This window comes from Ascaphus truei, chromosome 2, assembly GCF_040206685.1.
Source record: "Ascaphus truei isolate aAscTru1 chromosome 2, aAscTru1.hap1, whole genome shotgun sequence".
NCBI lineage: Eukaryota > Metazoa > Chordata > Amphibia > Anura > Ascaphidae > Ascaphus > Ascaphus truei.
Genome location: NC_134484.1, coordinates 59,246,194 through 59,263,241, shown reverse-complemented (window position 1 = coordinate 59,263,241; position 17,048 = coordinate 59,246,194). Strand labels below are relative to the sequence as shown.

The window sequence follows — 17,048 nt, the reverse complement described above, 5'->3', positions numbered from 1 at the left end:
AAGAAGCAGTTTGTTTGTATGAGTGCAATCACCCCTCTTGTCACCTATGCCATCTAATATCAAATTACAAACAATATCCAGTGACCCCTTAGTTAAGTGTTTCTCAACTCCAGTCCTCAAGACCCCCAAAAGATCAGGTTTTCAGGATATCCCTGCTTCAGGGATATCCTGAAAACCTGACCTGTCGGGGGGCGGGTGATCTTGAGGACTGGATTAATTGAAAGAAAATTGTAATGGCCAGGAATCATTAAGTCTTTAAAATATTATACAATGGGAGCAGTTTTTCACATTTGGTTAAATGTCAAATAATGCATCACAATCACTTCTACAGAATGAATACAGCGACATTCAATGAAATAATGAATCATTGTTTTTGTATATAGTGCTGACAATGTCCTGTAGAGCTTACAATCTATTTTCTTTGGTGCCTGAGGCACAGGGAGATAAAGTGACTTGCTCATAGTCACAAGGACCTAACACTGGAATTCGAACCAGGTTCTCCCTGCTTCAAACTCAGTGTCGTCATTTTCAGTCAGCAGCTTTACTCACTGAGCCACTCCGTAATCCCTAAAACAACAACCTCATTGTCCACCTGTTCAGTTGTAATAATGTATAAGGAATAACACTGTCAATGACACATTCCATTGCTGGCTCTGTAGGCAGCGGAGGAGTTAAATACAAAGCATGAACAGAATCAGGTCACACACCACACTCTGATACCCAGAGGCTGTCAGGTTACTGTTTCTTTAAGCTCCAGCTGTTCCTTTTGCAGGTGCTATTTTTAGAAACACTGCTCCATGGTAGAATCCAGATTACCCCTCCTTGCCGAATAGGTCTTGGTAGTTCCCAGACTGAGAAGGTCAGAAAACTGAGCATGTCTAGATGTGCTCAGTGGAGCCAGGATGCACTTGCTGATACAGTACTGTACATGCAATGCAAAAAGTCCTTAAGCAGGCTGTCAGTGCACTGGGCTATGCATAGCCGAATAGGCTTGGACACTGTGTAACACATCCTGCGTACCAGTAAGTTCATTTCCCATTTTTGTTCATTCATATGCATTATTATCATACAGATCTAGCACAATGTCTGCATGGGATAGGGAAGGCAGAGGGGAAAAACACTTCATAGAGCTGGTAAGCTGAGCTCCTGCTGCCTGCTTTTGTTGTTCTTGTGCTGTATGCTGTGGTATGACAGAGAATGGGAGGTGGGAGGAACTGCACACATCATCTTAAATGCCTAAAGGGATAAACACGGGTTTAGTTGTTGATTGTTCCTAATAGATTAAGGTTATTTCTTAGGAGCTAGGAACACATGTTTTGAATTTCACAAACCTGGAGGCTTAGATGAATATCTGATAATAAAGTAACTAACTACTATTACTTAGTTTGTTGAGCTACTGTACAGTATATATTTATTGCATTGTTATTTATTTTGATTACTGAATTTCAAGTGCATTTGTGGAGAGTGCTGGCAGGATTCTTATTTGGTGTAGTGTGGGATATGGAAATACAACTAAGAGGGACGGTTTTAGAGGAATAACTTAGAACAGATAGTGTATGGAAGCATTTTCTACTGTGTTGGTAGAAGAGATCAATTGCCTTCTTTGATATTCTCGTGGATAAGAGTCACTTCTGCTCTGTCTCATTATTCTCATTCAGATCAGCCTACTGAAATATGTATATCTGTTGAGATGAGTGACTACACAGGTCCTATTGTTCTGCGGTCATTATTTGCAAGTACTTTAGCTATATTAAAGTGAAAGCTTTTACAGATCAAAACTGGCATTAAAATAATCTGCATATATATATATATATATATATATATACATATATATATATATATATATATATATATATATATATGTATATATATATATGTATATATGGAAATATACTAATGCCAACATTTCATCTAAAATCAACTCTACAACATTTATTGTTAAGCCATATGTTATGTATTTACCAACATTCTCAAAGCATAGGGTGATAACAATGTGTGAATGCATTTTTATCACATTTGTGACTCATTCATATTAAAAGACATCACTTATTTCCGCTTTGAAAATTGTGTCTCTTAAATTATGTTGGTGCTTTGTACTTTTTCCCCCATTAACTGTAATTTTAGTTTTGGACCATATATATCTATATCTATATCTATCCATCTATCCATCTATCCATCTATCCATCTATCCATCTATCGCCAATTAACCATTAGACATGACTACAACTCTCATTTTTATAATGTTAAGATTAATCTGAATGAATATGAATGGGGAAAACTATATAAAAGACACTTATTTACATTCTTTAGAAAACTTCTGTCAAAATAATTAGTACTATGTTACTTTGACTACTGAGAGCTTAATGCAAATAACTATACACACTATACAGTGAATGAATTCCAAGTCATTTAATGGTTTCTTTATTTTAATTACCATTGTTCTTTTATTGGTGCATGTTCTTGTTTTTGTTTTTTGCCTGTCCCTTACTTACAGTACATTTCCACTTCAAAAATTATTGTGTTTATGAATAGCCTGACCCTTTTCTGTGTTCTCTGAACATAGTCTAAACTAAAATCCTATTTATTGCATGTTCCCAATGCTAAATTATCCCCACATAGAGATCTTCTAATACTAAGCTTGATACTTTTATTTTTCTGGCAAGAGCTCCTGTAATAGAAAACAAAAGCCCTTAGTAAATATGCTGACCACATGCATGGAGCTAAAATCTTCACCAGCAAGGGAAAATAAGAGCATATTAAGGACCTACTGTAATAAGCAACCAACTGAATTTTAAGATGTCCTATTAAGCAAGAACAACATACTGTATAAGATACCATGAAAAATAAAATAGACATGATTTTTTTTTTCATTTTTCAATCCATTCCTAATGTTCTTGTTTACCAGACCATTACTTTCCTCCTACTGTAGCTCTGCTAATAATATTTCACCTCTTTGGTGCCACAGGTCCAACAATGCATATCAATGACATGGGGTGATACTGAGCCCTATGACAGCAAAGGTGTTTGATAAAGTAATTTAGGTATCATCAAATGTCAGAATCTGATGGACACTGAAGTTTATTGTTTTACTTTGAGTTCATTTGCAATTATTTTAATATAATTTGTAAACCTTTATGGGAATAGGTATATAAAAACATAAGACTAATGGGCATTAAAAAATGTGTGTTTATGACATAAAATATTATTTAGTTTAAATACAGTACCAAAGGTACCCGCAGAGGGGATGGAGAGGAGGAGTCCCTTAATCGGTGCACAAACACTTAAAGAGAGGGGCACTGTAATTGCTATAGATATAGCTATAATGAGATCGAGTAACCCATTAAATAGACCTATATGATGGAGGTAGCTATGGAAATAGCAAAATGTATGACTCAAGGAAGGAAAAGCAGTGGTGCTGAGTAGTCTAATAGGTGAATGTAAAAATTAACCTTTTATATAGAACGTTCATAAAATAAAGGGACACAAGACACATAATAAATAACAGTGGTTACACATGTAATATAAAACAGTATTAAATAGTAAAATAGGGGATACAATCTATTTGGTTGTCCGTCCTGGAGAAAGCCGCTAAACTTACACACATGAATGTAATGTGGGCTCGCTAGTTCAGTGCTGTTAAGCAGCCAAAGTATCCTGTAATAGGTGGTTAATCCCCCACCGTTGTTAAAGCTAATATAAGATAGAGCTTGGTTGTATCCTTTTAGATGACCTTAGTAATGGTCTCCTATAAGGTAATCTGTCATCAGATACAGTGTGTATAATGAAGATCTTAGAAGCACCGCTCTGACCAGTTAGTACAGCATATGAGTGTTTCAGTATCAGTGGTCCGATTAAAGCAGAGTAGAGACCCACCAGAGTTACCCTGTAATAGGTGGTTAGTCACCCGCAGTTAACAGAGCTAATATCAAACAGGGCTTAAGTGCAAGTCCCTTCAAATGACCTTAGTGATGGTATCCTATTTAATGGGTTATTAGATAGCAATTACAGCGGCCCCTCTCTTTTAGTGGTTGTGTACCGATTTAAGGGACTCTTCCTCTCCATCCCCTCTGCAGGTACCTTTGTTAATCCCAACCTTCCCCTCTGAAGGGAGAGGGAGTGGCTCAGTAAGTGATGACACTGACTGGCACTGACAGTTTGAAGCAAGCGGGCCTGGTTCAATTCCTGGTGTCAGCTCCTTGTGACCTTGGGCAAGTCACTTTATTTCCCTGTGTCTTAGGCACCAAAAACATAGATTGTAAGCTCCACAGAGCAGGGACCTGTGCCTGCAAAATGTCTCTGTAAAGCACTGTGTACAACTAGCAGCGCTATACAAGAACATGCTATTATTATTATTATTATTATAAAGCCACACTCATTTTCATTGCTGAGCGGTGGGCTTCTTTATGTTTAGTGTAGATATTTAAATACAGTACCTAATACTTAATTTTACTCTAATTAAAACCATTTTGACCAAAATCGATGTCTAGATATACAGTATTGATAAGGCACACACCATTTTTCCTAATATCCCATATGATGGGTTTTAACGTTTGACCATTATAATAATTGCACCGACACTATAATTAATACATGTGAATTATCTTCATAATACTATACATTTTCTATCACTCAAAAATCATACAAGTAGGTAAATAGTTAATTTTCTGTTGTATAAAATATGTAGAAGGAATGTTTTTGTTGACAAGCCACAAACCTCTTAAGTAGTTAGACTTGTAGTTAGAGCTATTTGTAACATTAGGCAGGTTATTTTACCTTCTCGGTGCCTTGGTTACAGAGGTTTGACGGCTTTCCAAGGCATGTCTTCTTGCCTGTATTATTCAACTGTTTACATTGCTTTGTACATGGTCACTAATTAGGAATAAGTCAAACTAAACAATCATCGAAACCTTATTTACCCAATACAATATTGTACCTCAACAAAATAGATGATGAAACGTAGCAGATTGTCTATGTATATGTAGTATTGAAGATTTTATCCACATTTTTCATTCATTATTTTAATCAGTCATCATTATACAGTTTTTTTTTATATGTTCCACTATGCACAAAGTTCTAAAAACACATCGGCACAGTGACTATGATCCTAATATATTTATTATATATTTTATTTTTCCAATTTTGTTCTGTGTATTTTTATTGTTTCCATTCAGTGTGGTGCATATAATCCTTTTACATCGTTACATTAACATTAAGAGCCAGGGTGGAGGGGGAAAAAACAGACTTATTTATCAGGATTCGTATTCATCTTGACACGTTGCAAAACATGCTTGTGTCGGTTAAATTATCCCTCCTAACTTATAGCTCCTGTTTCCACTCCCAAAATCACACATTGACCCAAAATGCACAAAATAGTTGCAAAATACTTTGATACTGTACATTGTTGCTTAGATTATTAAAACCATCTCGCAGTTAAATTGACACGAGACAGATTCAATAATCTCTGGATCCAAGATTAACCACAATAAAAATTTAAGATGGCTGCACTATATTTAGTATTGTCTGTTTAAAGGGGAGTTAGAACGTGTTCACAAAGATGCTAATCTATATGTAAATAAAACATGTTCACAAAATTAAGCATGCACATGGACATGCTATTATAATGTAGCGCTTCTCCCCCCCAATCCCCCCCCTCTGGGAGATCTTGCTATTGCTGCAGAGTCACAGCGGGGGTCATCTCTGGCACCAGTACACTGGAGCCTCGGCTAGCAGATAGCAGGGCTCATGGGTGGCCCCGTGGTGTACAAATCAGGGTAGGGCAGAGTAGGTACCTTTGGCGCCAGAGTAGGTACCTTTGGCACTGGACCACATGGGCATTCGGATGCGATGGCCAGGGGCCCACGGGCACACGATATCAGTGGCAGTATAGGACTCTGCAGGAGAAGCACTGGTTGGTGTGGAGGCCCGGTCGATTGGCTGGAAAGCAGCGTTGGATGGCCCAGTGCTGGAAGACCACATGAATAAAACCCCGCAGTGCTGGCACCACACGGTGGGGCTTGCGTCGCCCCCAGGGAGCCTGCAATTTTGGCAGACACAGTGCAGGTGATGTTGTCCGTGAAAAGTGACTACCAGGTAGCCCCCGGCAAGTAGTACTTAGCCAACTCCAAAGCAAACATATTTCTTTCTTTTCTGAGGTAGTGGTAGTAAGCAGCAATAAGGCATGGTAGCTCCTTCCTCTGGCTCATCTCCGTGGAACTGAAGTAAAGCAGGTTGTGGTTGACTCCTCCCATGACAGAGGTGGTCTCCAATTGGTTCTTAGATGGTGCCCCCTCACCCAGGTGGAATATAGGGCAGGGCCTGGCAGATCAAGGAGTGATTTGGCTCCAGCTACTGTACTGCTGAGATTCTCTGCTGGAGCTATCATATAGTGTTCAATGATATTGCCATACAACCTGATCTACTAGCTCCCCATGATACCGCTACCTTTGGTGTGATGTCCTCAAAGACTCTTTAGACAATTGAGAGAAATGCTGCACACCTCAAAGTAGAAAAAATAATGATACAGTTACCGGTGCTCCAGTGTTTGCACGAAAGCCTGCAATCAGTCCTGGATAGATGAACAAAGGAACACAGGGCACAACGGATTTAGCATATCCAAACTCATTTATTGAGCCAACACAACGTTTCGACCATGGTGGTCTTTCTCAAGTGACAATGGCACTTTGACACTATATAATAGCTCCAGCAGAGAATCCTAGCAGTAGCGTTTTTTCAGAGCAGTATACTTAGTATATGTTTCATGTAGACTATACTTGCCTTGCCAACATTGAGTGAACGTAGGATATTGTGTTAAGCGTATTGATACAATGTATGATACATGTATCTATCAGTGCCTTGGCACTTTTGTATTGACTTGCGATAACTAGCTACTTTGTTGTAATCCTTACGATTTTAGTACATTGCATAAGGTTACTTGTTCATCTGATAATATCTATGGCACAACAGGTTTTATGTGGTTACTGTTATTATTCCTATAATATGCTGCTCAGGCTTTAATGTTTACTGACAGTACTAATGGAATAATATGATTGATCTGTATTAGCTCACTGTCCTGTTTATGAATACAATAAACCATAATATTTAAAATCTTGATAGTGTCATTAAATCACATGCTAACGTTGTATCACTATCTTGCTAACCATTAATTACACTGGAGGGGTGTATGTAAGGAGTGGTCACCTGCTGATATATGTAGGGTGTGTTTATATCCCACTTACTGGGAGAGTCAGTAGTTATCTATTATAACCATTTTTTACAAACAGCTTTGACTGGCTATACTGTACATTCGTGTTATTTGGGAATACCAATAAACACTGTCAGACCACATTCTCATACTCATACCACCAGAACAACACTATTAATAGCGCGTTAACTGTTAATATTATAGAGATTCTGCTGCAATTATATCATTGTAACAGGTGACTTATCCCTGTTCACAAATGTGCCTCTAATCCAGCAGTGTGGTGGTTAACTGCTGGTAGGCAATTAACTAACACCACCTGCCTGATTTAGATGGCTTAGAAAAGCCTGTCTGTTGAGACAGGAAGTGACTCCTTAGCTGACACCTGAGCTGAACTTTGGAGGCAGAGCAGAGACTCCTTAGCAGACTCCTTAGCTGAACTTGGAGACACTTGTTTTGAGCCCTGCCAGAAGAAGCAGCAGAGCTGCTTTCAAGACACAGGGGAAACTTCTAAACCTGAATGCTGACACACCCTGAGGAAAAGGGAGCTGAACCAGGGACAGAGAAGATTTTCCCTCCAAACCACAAGGAACAGATAAGACTTTCATTTATGAGACTTTCTATATCTGCTTATTTTCATGCTATATATTTGGGGCTGGTAGAGAGCCTAGCTAACCAACCCAGTCAGAGAGGGCTGAGGTATATGTGTAGATAGTCTCCAAAGCAGAGATAGGTTTTCTTTGTTTCGCTTATGTTGTTTTTTTGCTGTGTTTTAAGCGACAGGCACAATAAAGCCTTGTTATGAATTCACCTTACAACAGTCTCCATTGTGTACCTCTGCACATGTCCTCCTACAATCATATACAATTCTTAATTGCTTGACCTATAGGAATCATCTGTGGGACTAAACACCAATGTCAAAAATTTTGCAATGCTCCTCCCCTTGGGGATTTTAACATCACTGTAAATTAATCACGAGCATCGATATTTAGTTGAATAAAAATGTATTATTTTTGAATATTTCCTTTATAAGTCAGTGGTACATATAAGGTGTATTGTACATCCTGTTCTATTGGAATATTTAATTCCTGATGACTTCATCATATTATATAAACACTAATATGTACTTTAAGTGCAATTAAGAGGGACCTGTGTGGGAGCTATACCTCTTACAAAAATTGTTAACAATTTAGTCTTTTCTCTCCCTATGCACCTTAGTTTATATTTGAGATACTATCTAAGAGTGAGCGGAAGTTTAATCTCAGTTATTTATTGGTAGTCTCTACAATAGTCCACGGATAACATGTTTACTATACTTTTCATTCAGTCACCAAGAGGGTGCCTACATCCCATTTGTTATGTAGCACTAATATAGCTTAGCACCCTGAGAGAGTTTAAACATCTCCTCATACGCTGCAGATCCTTTCATCCTCACTTTCATACATTAATACATATTTGCAAAGACTCGGTCCCAAACATAGAGAGTGCTCTCTAGACCCGATTTATCTCATTATGGAGAGAAACTATACCTCTCGTTCCACCAGTCTCACCAGAGATGTACCATACACGGAAACCCAACATTAAAGGTTTGGAAAGAGAAAATCACTAAACGACCTCTCTTACTGACTAAAAAGACAACAAACGCATCCTTGATAATTTAGAAGATATGGTCCAAGCCATAGACAGGCAAGTGCTGAGCCCTCTACTACCAATCCTACAGTATATTCCATTAAAGCTGACTTGGAATTAAAAGGAAAATCAGTGCAGCCCTACAACATGGATTACCTGATACAACAAAATATCCTTATTACTGCAAAAAATGTTGACTTGGAAAATCACTTGTGAAGGCCTAAACATCAGTTTAGTTGGTCTAGAATTGATTAGAAACAAAAACCTGCTAAATTCACATCAGAACCGCCAAAACTACTACAGCTGTAGGGTATCTAAGTTCTGCTTTAGATCACAGAGCAAAGAGTGGGACCAAAAGAATATAAAAATGACCACAATACAAATCTATGCGTGGCCCTAATACAATATCTACATTTTCAGAAAAAGTGCTCCCTGTAGGAAAAAATCTGAGTTGTTCTTCGAAGTCACTGAACTTCTTTTCTCAGGCTGCGCTTATAGTGCCAGCGACAGCGACACAACGTCGCTTCAAAACAAATGTCTTGAAGCCGTTGCGTGCCCTTATAGTAAACACAACGTGATGGAGCGACGGATTGGTCACAGTCGCTGGAAGTCAAGTCAATTTGATTTTTCCTGCGACCGCAGCATGACGTCACTGTCGCAGGCAACGGCACTATAAGCGCAACCTAAGTCCAGGTCCCTGCATGCTACTGCAGCGCCCACTGTGGCGGATGCTGCAGGGACGAGAGCCCTCCCTTCAATGGCGCCGGGCCCGCTTCGAGGTGGGGGCCGCAGAGCTGCGGCGAGAGTTGCTCCTGCTCTCAATAGAATTTTGAGAGCAGGACTCGCAAAGGAGCGCTAGGCCACGCCCCCCGGCGGTTCAGCCAATGAGGGCGAACCTGCCGGGTGACATCATGGCTGCGCCCCCGTCACTCCCCGCTATGCCCCCCTCCCCCCGGTCTCTCTTCCTGCAGCTCACTGCAGACCGGGGAATCGGCTGCATGCGCGGGCACGCGTGCAGCTGAGGCACTGGGGCCTCAGCCTAAGGCTTCTTAGCTGACCTAACTAAAAAAAATGAAGATAAATCTATCCATTCTGTTTTAGGCCGCGCATATAGTGCCCGTGATGGTGACACGACGCGTGATGTCACCCGTCGCCACTAGCGAAAGTTGTATTTCACTTTGCGGTGGCATCGCGGACGACAAGGCCATTGATTGGTTCAGGAGCTGTCACAAGAGGCGACAGCCCCTGAAAAATCAAATATTCCCGGCTGCAAAAAATCACATCATCACGTCGCCCCGTCGCTTTTTTCACCGTCGCGTTTACTATAAGCGCACGCGGTGGCGACAATGCATTTGTGTTGCCGGCACTATATCCGCGGCCTTACTCTCCACTTGAAAAGCATGAAGATCACCCTCATATGTATGTATATCTTTATCTAGCACCCACAGTGTACTCAGAGCTTTACAAGAGACAATACAGTACAGGGAATTATAATACTATAAGTACAACAAACATAAGCAGACAATAGGAAAGGAAATCCCTGTCCTGGAGAGCTTACAATCTAAGTGGTATGCTGGGAGACTTACAGAGAAAGCAGGTGAGGGAATAAGTGCCGTAGATCAGGGGAGCGCAAACTGGGGTGGCGGGAGAATTTGTAGGAGGTCCCACGGTTTTCCCCAAGGCATTTAAATTAATTGCTGGGGGACCGCGTGAGGCCTCTGTAACTCACTTATCTTGGCTTCCAGCGATGCGTCATCATGGCAACGTGGCGTCAAATGACGCCGTGGGTGTCACGTTACCATGGCAACGTGACATCACATGACCCTGCTGCATCATTTGATGCCTGAGCCAAGGTAAAAGGGGGAGGGGGAAACATGCAGTGGGAGTAGGGGGGAAAGTTTATGCACTCCTGCAGTAGATGACAGTGTTTGGTCACAGTGGTTGGTAGGAGTGACTGTGGGTGTGGCACAGTAGCCATGAGTCTAAGCCAGTGGATCCCAAACTTTTTCAGCTCAAGGCTCCCCAAGGCGATCAGGATTTTTCTGCGGCGCCCATAGTAAAAACAAAGGTGTATATATATATACCTAACAGTTGCAGTGCGCAGTTGGTGTCTCTCTCAGGCACACACTCTCTCGTGCACACACTCACTCACACTCTCTCTCAGACACACTCTCTCACACACTCTCTCACACACACTCTCTCTCTCTCACAGACACTCTCTCTCACAGACACTCTCTCTCACAGACACTCTCTCACAGGCACTCTCTCTCACAGGCACTCTCTCTCACAGGCGCTCTCTCTCACAGACACTCGCTCTCACAGACACTCGCTCTCACAGACACTCGCTCTCACAGACACTCTCACACACACAGGTACACACACACATTGGAGAGCAGTGGAGAGCAGAGGCAGCGACGGATGTGAGTGACTGGGGGGGGGAGGAGGAGGAAAGGCAGGAGATCCGTGCAGGTTGCTCCCTGCACACAGTCACAGACACACACACACACACACACAGATACAGACACACACACAGAGATACACACACACACACACACAGAGATACACACACACACACACACACACACACACACACACACACACACACACACACACACACACACACACACACACAGTTACACACAAAGTCACACACACACACACACACACACACACACACACACACACACACACACACACACACACACACACACACACACACACACACACACACACACACACACACACACACACACACACACACACACACACACAGATACACACACACACACACACACACACACACACAGATACACACACACACAGAGATATACACACACACACACAGAGATACACACACACATACACACAGAGATACACACACACACACAGAGAGATACACACACACAGAAAGATACACACACACAGAGAGATACACACACACACACACACACACACACACAGATACACACACACAGAGATACACACACACACACACACACACACACACACACAAGATTATTTTATTTAATAGATACCAAATACTCATACTAATAAAGTCTGGCAAATTAATGAGGTCATTTTTGTTTTTATTTCTGCTTTTTTCCCCAGCGCTCTTTGAAGTTTCAATTAATTTAATTTACCATAGTCACATTACATGGGTTTTTTTTAGACGTGATTTATGGTCCACTACTTTCTTCTGCCTCAGTAAAAAAAAAATCTGTAACTCCCATTCAGAGTCACAGAGAAACATTTGACCCAATTCAGCTTTCCTGTCACCTTTTTGATGATTGTTTATCATGAAATAATACCTGATAGACTGTAAAATGTAATTTTAGTCCACTTTTTTTGTCAGCAATTCTGTGGTAATTTGAAATAGAAAAAAGCCTATAGCAGCAGAAACAATTAACCGGTTACTACAGGTTTCCCAGTCTTCAGCAAGTTTTCTCTAACAAGAAAAAGGCAGTTATTTTACCAACACAAATGCAATACAACTGCCCAATTGGTAATCTGTGGGGATGTTATATTCCTTACTGTTCTCCATTTTGGCTCCATAACTCCTGATGAAGTGTCCTGTCTGGAAATTGAAACTGATGTTAAATATGATTGTAAGTAGAGCTTTATTTACTGTTTTGGGGAATTGCCTGTTTTTTCCATTTGTGTATGCATACTATGTTGGTCACACATCATTCCCGCCCAATTGAAGTTTTTTGCCTTTATTTTTTTCTCTTTTTGGATACATAATTCCAAAATTCAATACCTTGCAAGATGGACCTAGAGAAACCGTTCATTTGTGCAATACATATTTCTCGGACTGTTTGTCCACTACATTGCTGCGTACAGATAGAAATGAATATGCATTGTCCTTCTTTTCTGAGTTTTTGGATTGTCTCCATTCAGCTACAGTTTTTACCAAACTGGATCTCAGTAGCACAGAATTTGGTTTGCATACGCTCCCGAGATTAGCAGATAATGATATTCCAAAATTAATTCAGGCATTTTAAGTATCTGATGAAGCTTTTCATACTGTAATCTCTATTTATGATAAATGTTCTTTTTAGTTTGTTTTTTTCATGAACCCCAGGAAAGTGTCAGCTACTGTATGCTAGCCTGGCCCAAACACAAAGACATTAAAAGTGTCCAGTTTTTTTTCTTCCAGGAAGCATGCACATGTGCATGTGAGTGTGCACATTTTAAAAGGATGTAATATTGATTAAAACAGTGAAGGCAACAGACTGAAATGTAGGTCCAACTGATTCTGTCGTGATGTTCTATACCAATAGAGGGAATTGTACCTTTTTAATGATTTTCTGCTTAGATTTTCCCCTTATATGTATAGCAAACCTATGCCTAAGGTCGATGAGCTGGTTTAAGCTTGATATCTCACGACCCTAGACCTAACACAAGGGCACTGGCAGGTTGCCCTCACAGAAAGGGCAAAAGAAAAGATGGCCTTCTCAACCCCAGATAGCCTCTTTCAGTATAATGTTTTACCTTTTGTCATACATGGGGCCCCTGCCACATTCCAAAGAATGATGGATAAAATAATTGAAACCACACACTCGGTATGCTGCCACCTACCTAGATGATGTAGTAAATCATAGTGAATACTAGAATCCCACCTTCCAAAAGTCAAAACTGTGCTAGATTTGGTTTGGTCTGCTGGATTAATTGCTAAACCCACTACATGCACTATTGGTCTGGAAGAGGCCAAATATCTAGGCTATTCCATTGCCAGGGGGTTCTTAAACCCCAAATGGCCAAAGTAAAGGTGATACAAAATTGTCCAAGGCCAAGGAAACAGGTAAGTACCGTTTTGGGGCTATTGTTTACTATACAAGGCTTATTTCTAACTTTGCAACAAAGGCAAGCTCACTAACTGACCTCAAAAAAGTAGAAGGCCCACTAATGGTAAATAGCCCCAAAGCAGAATAGGCCTTTAAAATTTGAAAGAAGCTATCTATGTTAAACAAATATTGGACACACATGAGTTCTCCAATGAGTTTTTGGTGCAAACCGATGCATCTGAGGTGGGGTTGGGAGCTGTACTCTCCCAGGAAACCCAGGGTGAAGAACACCCCATTCTTTATTTGAGCAGGAAACTGAACTCCCAAGAAACAAATGACTCCATAGTGGAAAAAGAGTAATAAAATTGGTTGTGGAGTCCCTCAAATATTATTTATTAGGTAGAAAATTCCCATTGGTCACAGATCACGCACCCCTCACCTGGATGTCTAAGAATAGGGTGAAAAATGCCAGAGTAACTAAATTGTTTCTGAGCCTACAGCCCTTTAGTTTCTCAGCAGAACATAGGTCAGGGCTAAAACATGTCAATGCCGATGGGCTATCAAGGATGCACTCCCTGATATCCATGGTAGCTCACCCTGGTAGGTTTGGGGGACTGGGGAGAATATGTGACAGAAACTGGGGAATGGTGCTAAATGAGATATATAGGGCTCCCAGATTACTAGACAATTTCTATCCTATTTAGGCCTAAAAGTACAGCCACAGGGTAAATGTGCTCCATCCCATAGCTGCACAGTTGCTGAAACTGGTGGATGGGAAATCCAGGCCAGAGTTAGCTGCTGCTCTGGTTTTACTCACCTGTCCTGCTAATTGCGAAAGCAGGCTGCTTCCTTGCTGTCTCTTTCCAAGAGCCTGGAGGCTGGGCTACTGGCAGCAAACAGAAAGGGAGAACCATCCCCCTGAATGGTAAAACCTACTTCTTATGTGCTACTGTCTATTGAACTCTGTACGTTTACGTTGTTGTAAAACGGATAAGTCATCCAACGTTAGTAAGGGAAATCCTATGTTTAGTTAGTGCTCGGTTCGGCAGGGCTTTATTTTTGTATTTTCATTTAAAGTGTTGCAGCCCCTCTGCCTGGCAGACAGAAGCCTGAGGAACCCAACATTGTGGTATGCTTCTTCTATCTGATTGCCCTGAATTACTGTGTTATAGCAAGCCTGGACAGATGGCAGAGCAACCTGAGAAAAAAAAAAAATATATATATATATATATATATATATATATATATATATATATATATTCCTCCCCACAGGGGGAGGAAAGAGACACACCTACGTTTGGGATTGTGCCAGTATTTATACCCTTCGGGTGTGACTGTAACTCTGTCTCATAACAAGACGGATCATTTATTCTGCACTATATATATATATATACAGTGGCGGCCGACCTGAGTCTAAGTCGGCTAGATCCGCGGCTCTCAGATTATCCCGGTTAGGTGCGTTTTTTCTGTTTGTTTCGCCCGGAGTGAAATGCGTTATTTTAGCTCTCGTGATTTTAGCATTTTATTCTCGCCGTCTGCAATACTGCAATGCCGTGTAAAAACTCAGGGGGGCGTTTGTGAGCTGTTGTCTTGGAAGTCTAATACCTTCGCGGTTCAACCTACGTCAGTACACAGTCTGTGTGTGCGCGCGCAGTAATTGTAAATTTGCATATTTAAGTATACATGCATTTGCAGTGCTGTGCTGCTGTACAGTACAGTATGTCTCATTTGAAAATTGTTGAAACGCATAGGCGTGTACAGTACTGTAACAGTGTCACATTTTGGCATATACAGCGCTCTCCCCTCGCTCAGGATAATTAACTGCACTGCAGGGTATTTCAACTTCTTATCTTCTCTACAATGCAGTACATCTCTCCCACACCATTCCTTTGAACGTGTGTCTGGTTTCAATCACATTCCTGCTTGACAGCAGGTGATTACTATGCATGCACCTGTTACTTCGCCCACCACTGCTTGCTTGCTTGAGTGAGTGAATCAAAAAAATTTTTTTTATTTTTTTTTATTGTAACTTTTTTTTTTTCCACAAGCCTGCAAAAACCATCTTACTGTATTACGATATTCAATCTGTGCTGTAGCTTTTGACTGCGACCCTGTGCGTTTGACTGCACATGGTTGATTTGTGTGCTTTTTACGTACTGTATTTGGGGGTGTATTATTATGATACTGAAATTAAAGTATGTCTTTATCTTTGAACTTCATGCAGCTGTACCCTGTAGCCCTCTCCCCCATGAATACACACAAGGCTAGCTCAAGGATTTGAAATTCCACGGAGTCGTTAATTTTCTGAATCTTGTCATTGTGTTCTTAATCCGTCCATAGCCGAGCTACAAAGCCTCACTGCGCCTGCGTGTAATCCTTTTTGAGATGGGAGCTAGCTGCTTACTGTGCATGACTCACCCAACCCCTCCCCCCCCGCTCTCCACAGAGTAGTTCATTTTCTGAGTCTTGACATTGTGTTCTTAATCCGTCAATAGCCGAGCTACAAAGCCTCACTGCGCCTGCGTGTAATCCTTTCTGAGATGGGAGCTAACTGCTTACTGCGCATAACTCACCCAACCCCCATCCACAGAGTCGTTAATTTTCTGAATCTTGACATTGTGTTGTTAATCTGTCCATAGCCGAGCTACAAAGCCTCACTGCGCCTGCGGGTAATTCTCTTTGAGATGGGAGCTTTGAGGCTTTGTTTACGGCAACGCTTTTGAAAATCCCTTTCGGATGGGAGCTAGTTGATTCCTGCTCATGCGCCTGTAACTTCACCCACCACTGCTTGCTCGAGTGTCCCCCAAATTTTTTTTTAATTATGATTTTTTAACTGTTATTTTATCCACAAGCCTGCAAAAACAATCTTGATATTACAATATTCAATCTGTGCGTTTGCCTGCACATGGTTGATTTGTGTGCTTTTTATGTACTTTATTTGGGGATGTAGGGATCAAATTACAGTATTATGATGAACTGCCTTTTGAAATTACTGTACTGTACTCTACTCTATGTAATTTCTTTGAACTGCTGCACAACTAATCCTTCATCCCTCCCCAACGCACACACAAACTCTTATCGACAGACACCTCCACAGAGTCATTAATTTTCTGAAGTTAGTCATTGTGTTTTTAATCCGTCCCTAGCCGAGCATCAATCGCCTCACTGCGCCTGCGTGTAGTCTAATCTTCTTTGAGATGGGTGCTTGCTGCTTACTGCGCATGAGTCACCCAACCCCCCTCCACAGAGTCGTTAATTTTCTGAACTTGACATTGTGTTCTTAATCTGTCCATAGCCGAGCTACAAAGCCTCACTGCGCCTGCATGTAATCTTTTTGAGATGGGAGCTAGCTGATTACTGCACATGACTCACCCCACCCCACCCCAACCCTTTGAGGCTTTGTTTATGGTAACGCTTTGGAAAATCCCTTCTCAAAT

The 17,048-nt window shown here is 41.0% G+C and overlaps 1 protein-coding gene across 2 annotated transcripts in view; it reads left to right on the top strand.

Annotated features, from left to right (window-relative positions):
- Window positions 1-857: 857 nt before the first annotated feature.
- Window positions 858-17,048, top strand: part of OXR1 (oxidation resistance 1) — a 629,370-nt gene continuing 613,179 nt past the window's right edge. Inside the window, exon 1 of one of the 2 annotated variants that reach the window (XM_075582481.1) lies at window positions 858-1,022. The gene's annotated coding sequence lies outside the window, so the exon portion shown is untranslated. The remainder of the gene's footprint in view (window positions 1,023-17,048) is intronic. The other variant, XM_075582482.1, reaches the window with a different exon arrangement.